The following is a 6,105-nucleotide window of genomic DNA, read 5'->3' as shown; positions in this document are numbered from 1 at the left end:
CTTACCGAAAATTTGATTTTGCTTTATAGATTTACAATGAGGAAGTTTAGTGCCATAATGTTTTCTTACACGCGGTAAACATTAGAACATTTAACTGTACGGTGATGTTTCTCGAAAATGTATGAAAAAATAAATAAAAAATATTTTACAATAAGGAAGTTTAGTGCCATAATGTTTTCTTACACGCGGTAAACATTAGAACATTTAACTGTACGGTGATGTTTCTCGAAAATGTATGAAAAAATAAATAAAAAATATTTTAATAAATATGAACTACTCTTAAGTACTAAGTGCGTCACAAGTTCTAACGACTCAACCACTGATAGAGTGTTGTGATAGATTTCCGGTTTCCGGGAAGCCAAATCACCAATCAGCAGTATTTAACAACTAGAACTTGTGACGTCACGGGCGAATTTTTATTTTATTATTTATTTCAATAGTATAATTATACATTTTTACAATTCAAAAAAATTTCACTTTTTATATTTTTACTAAAACTAAAATCCCACCAAGCCACTTTCTGTAGCTTGTTGGTGAAGATTATATTTATACTAACTTAATAATATTATTAACAATTATAAAAACAATGAATAACAGATAAAAGTTAACAGCCGGAAAGATCAGAATAAACATGTTTATACAAATAATAATATATAAATTTAATTTTTAAATACAAGAAAATACATGAAAATTTAAAATATTTACACCTAAGCTATTATTAATTTATAAACTTTTTTATTAATGATTTCAAAATTACAAAACTTTCAAAAATCAAAGCATAATATGATACATAATATTTTTTTTATTATTTGGGTTAGTTAGATAGTATATTAACAAAAAAAAATTGAAAAAAAACACTGAAAATAATGGGAAGATCGTTATCACATTATTTTTCAAACACAGAACAGTATTCTTCGTCCGCCTGTATATGGACTACTGTTTAAAGTTACAAAAAATGTATAATCGAATAAGACATTAGTTTATCCAACAATACATTAACAAGTTGCATTATAAAATCCAGTACGTATGTAAATATGAAAAAACATTTCAAATTATTTATATTCAAACCCTTATAGTTTTAGTGATAATATCTTCGTGTGTCAGAAATATTATACATGTCACATCTAATGAGACAGAACGAAAGATAAGATGTTTGGAACAGTTTTGGAACACGTAAATGTTAGAGGCTGAATTTCGTCACCCCCACAGCGGGGACGCTAACTGTCGCATATCGTCATATTTCTCCATTTCCCGATAATTTGCGGACAAACCCCATGTTTAATATGTCGCCACATGTGCGACCTTTCCCGCCATAATTCAATTATCGCGCCGAACCGGAAGGCCCGCCATGTTGGATCTGGGGCGGTGTTGCAGCTGCTACGTACGCATAATGATATGGTTACACTGAACATCTAACTCAATTAACGATGGACGAGCACCTCGTTCAATTGTTTGTGTTCACCGTCCATAAATATATAACTTGATCGCACGAGCGGCTGATACCCGAAACAATATGGCGGATCTTTCAATAGCCTTACCCCAAAATCGCGTAAACCTAAACATTTCATTATTATGTGTCGCATCCTTTGTCCAAATCAATTAAACAATTTATTCCGTTAATGTCGTCGTTTTGGTGGTTAAAGAAATCTAAACTATAATGTCTAAAAAAAAACTTTTATATTGACAAGTAAAAAAAACATTCCTTTGTTGTACTGACAGTTATTGAGCAAGGTTAATTTACGGCTGTAATCTGAGGAGAAAATAAGGATATCTTTTGAATTTACAACATTTAATTTATTCGATGGCATTAAATTTTCCTAAAAACACTGTAGAAATGAAATATTTAAAAAGAATATATTATTCTTTAAAAACGTAATATGGAATAATTATTCCAAGAACATAACAAAAATACTACCTACTTTTTTTTGTTATTTAAAATTCTTATATTTATTTTTTTACAAACAAATATTTCAGATTTTGCTTCGATCACATTTTTATCAATCTATCATTTTTTTAAATCTTAAATACTTCGTCTTTATGTAAATACTAATGTATCTTAACTTAGCCTACATTTTAAAAGACTTTTTATACTTTGCTTATATTAAACTTCTAAGTAATTTGTTTTAGTCAGGAATACTTAAGGCGGTTAACAAATATTTACTTTTTTTTTAATGGCGTGATTTTGATAGACCGGCGTTAAAATGACAAAATCGTGGGATTTTCTTACTTTCTATCAGACTACAGCCTTTAACCACTAGGAAATGTTTATTACTTAGTTTTCTGGAGTCGCATGGTTGCTCGGAGAACCTATTCCTATGCTGAAATAGTAAAAAACGTTTACGAATGTCTTCATTGGAGAACCGTAGAACAGAGTTGGACCTTATATGTATGTATTTTTAAAATACTGAACGCAGTAAGTGATGTCCCTTCTCTGTTACAAACTCCTTCCATGTCACTACAAACAATAATCTTTTGCATGACAAATCTTCCGAATCCAACTATGGCTTTAATTCCCAAATTTCAAGAATATGTAGACTAGTAACCTCTTCCAGTGACTTGGAGTTTCTTGGACTGGATCTTCCTGGGTTTGGCAGATCTCTTGTTAATGTCAAAAAGAGTATGGGGGATGCCATGGCTAAACTAAGCTACTGTAAGACTTATTCTACATACATTTGTTCTAATTTACTGTCTTTAGAGTAACTATTATTTTATGTATCTATAAATTCTTTTTTGTTCAAATAACATCTATGTAAACTGTGCAAATTGGCTTAGGCCCTCAATAAATAAATAAAATTAATACATTCCTGGCTAAACTACAAATTTTAAAACAAAACGTAATTTAAAAGTTTATTACAAAAGAGATATTAGATATTTTTTTCATTTGGGTCTTTTTACCTTTATGTCAACGATATAAAATACATTATTTTTCTTTTCTGGGCGGATAAGGAATACAGTTGTGTGTTTAAAATAGAACCGGAATCTTTTAGTTTTTCCTTTCGTTTCCTTCCATTCTTCCCACTTTCACCCATACTCTCCTCGTGGTATTGCTTTTTCTTTTATCTATGATAGTAAGTATGAATATATTGTATAAAACATTATGTATTTTCTAAAATCAAACAATTTTGGTAGGTAGGAAGAAATTGCCTCCCCCTTGTATGCTTAAAAAATACATGTGGTCGTACTGAAAGTGTAAAGGAAATAAATAAATATAAAACCTGGACGAGTGTTTTTGTTCTTCTTTCTTGGTCATGTCTCCTCTTCTAATATATTCCATTCTTTTCTATCGTGTGCTTTTCTCTGGCAATTTTTACCCGCGACTTAATTCACATCACTACCATATTTTTTGGGGTCGCCCTGGTGCTCTTTTTTTTATTTCTAATTTTGTCACTCATGCTAACATTTGCCGTTCTATAGACCGCTGTATCCATTTTAATTTTTTATATTGTATTGGCAGTTAATGTCATAGTTTCTAACCCATATATAACCACCGTAAGGACACATGTGTCGAAGACATTTCTTTTCAAGTTGATTGGGACTTACTTGTTTTTGAGGATATAATCAAGTTTACCGAAGACCTAGTCCAATTTTTCTAAATATCTCTGCTATTTGGTTTTCTTTCCCCGATCGATTTTATGTCCAAGGCATATATATATACTTCAACAGCCTCAATTATTCGCTGACTTTGACTCGCTGCCTACTCCAAGGCAAAAATCCTAAAAGTGGGAAACAAGTGGAATTAAATCTGACTCGTACTAATAGGTTGGACGCTCGCTTACCATACTTAAGGTCCCGGGTTCAATTCATGCCAACACGGACTTATCTTCATTCGATTTCCTTTTTTACGATTTTTCCCTAAGAGTAACCATCGAGTCGAAAAGACTTATTCAGGGTTCCGGTTCTATTTCACACACAGAACTGTATTCTTTATCTTCACGGACACAGACAAAATGTCACTAGAAATGCGTGTCATACTGTTATTTATTTTGTTTCATATTTTATTCTACTTTATATTGTTCCGAAAAAAAAAAATGTTACAACAAAATACAATTTTTAACATAGATTTGAAATATATTAATATTAACGTTCCCCATTATGTAAAAGAAAAATCATTATGTACATAAATAGGAGTGACGTCTTACAAAAATGTGTTTTTTTTTATTTGATTAGTAAAAAATTTCCATCTAAAATCTCTATGAAAATAATTTTTGACTTCTTCCTTTAATATGTTGTATTCCTGACTGCACTTTCTATTTCCTTAGTTCATTTCATTAAAGATATATATTCTTCTGTAAGTATAATGATGTTAAGCTGTTGTTTAAATCAAGATATTACCGATTGCTGTAGGTTTCATACTAACGTTTCGTTATGTATTTTTTATGTTATTTCTTAGCAAATACACAAAAAAATATAGTTAATATAAACAATTTCCCGATGAAAAACTGCTAAAAAGTCATTTATCGAGACCGGACAGAGAGCATTGTACATTGTTCATTTTTTAATTTAATTTTGCAAGTGAGTTTTGAGATTTTACTTTCTCCACATTTACACAATCACGTACAAAATGTAAACCCATGTCCTCAAAGTTTCGCGTGTGTTTTCGTGTAAGGGTAAGTATGGGCTACCTTGGCGTCTAAGTTTCCGGTCAGGCGAGATTAGCAGGACCAATACTGGAGTTCAGAGTTAGTAGTTCAGTAGGGTCAGAGGTCGCCTCCCGAGCAACAGGTGTCCCGGCGAGTCGGATGCAGCCAACATTTTCTCGTTCTGACACTTTCTCTTTGTTCCCGCCAATATATTTTCATTTTCAATATCCGGCGGCGCGGGAAAAGGACGCCAACGCGGCGTCTTCTCTATATCCGGCAAGAAAATTTGGCGCGCGGCTGATGCTAATTTCCCGGTTCAACTAATAATGATTACAATTATTAATTATTCAATTTATAAAATGCTGGTGAACTTTTAAAATAATAATTATTAATTCGACTATGTTAGACACGATACCTTCCGATTTATATCATTAATCGGATTGGTATACTGCCGCCATAGATAAAAAGGCAGATTTTTTACAAAAATTACGAAATGAGTTTAAAATGAGACAATATTCAATAAAAAAAATGTAAACAATTAATAAATAGCAATTTAGTAGTAAAGTAGTAACAGTATTAAAAACAATATACTTATTTAAATATTTTTAAGTTTTTTATCAATAATACAATATATAAAGATTTACAAGCAAAAACTCAGTGTATACCTACGAGTATGACATACAAAGATTTTATGATTTAGAAACAATTCGCATACTGTTTTTTCACTAATGATTAATTACAGTTTTTTTTAATGTCCATTCCAGTTAATAAATACTAAAAAGCGTCATATCTCAAAACATGATTTTTGCAAATAACTGCCTATTGGCTTATGATAGCAGGATAGTTAAATTAATAATATGCGTCGTACCTATTAAGACTGTACGACGTACTGTACAAGATTAAGTTTTTGAAAAAAGACTCATTAATTTCTTTTGTTTAGGATAAATTACTTAACTCCGAGTGCAAAACTTCATTCATTTTTTTTATTTCCTCGAAAGTATGAAACTCGTGTTTGTTCTTATTTTTCCCGATGAGGAAGTTTAGTGTTTTTTTTTGTTATTTTTATTTGTTAATAGACTATCAAATTAAGCCTATTAAAAAAAAAATGTATCGTATTATAATTACTACGATGTCGTAAAGTTTTGTATTTTTTTAATTACCCAGCGCGTAACGTCAATAGTTCTCTTCGGTTAGTTGTCCTGATCGGTGGGTTAGCTTCCCGGAAACTGGAAATCTATTACAACACTATTTTTCATACATAACGTGTAAGAAAACCTTTTAGTTATCTAATTTTGCATGGCACTAAACTTCCTAATTGTTAAACAAAAAAATGTGTTGACATTTTCTCTGAATATTTACAGTCTAACAATTTTAAAAGTTTTTTTCGAATTATAATTAATCATCATGTGTTATATGAAGGTAAGGTGATCAATCTAATATTGTGAATATTATGAGTTGATATATTAATAAACCAAAATTCAATTCTAAGAAGGAATCGTGTGCTAGAAATACCACATTGTAAAAC

The sequence above is a fragment of the Micrasema longulum genome, unplaced genomic scaffold (assembly GCF_059751315.1).
Source record: "Micrasema longulum isolate JH-2025_06_02 unplaced genomic scaffold, ASM5975131v1 h1tg000600l, whole genome shotgun sequence".
Lineage (NCBI taxonomy): Eukaryota > Metazoa > Arthropoda > Insecta > Trichoptera > Brachycentridae > Micrasema > Micrasema longulum.
The sequence above is the reverse complement of the archived record's forward strand: the minus strand, read 5'-3'. Positions refer to the sequence as shown.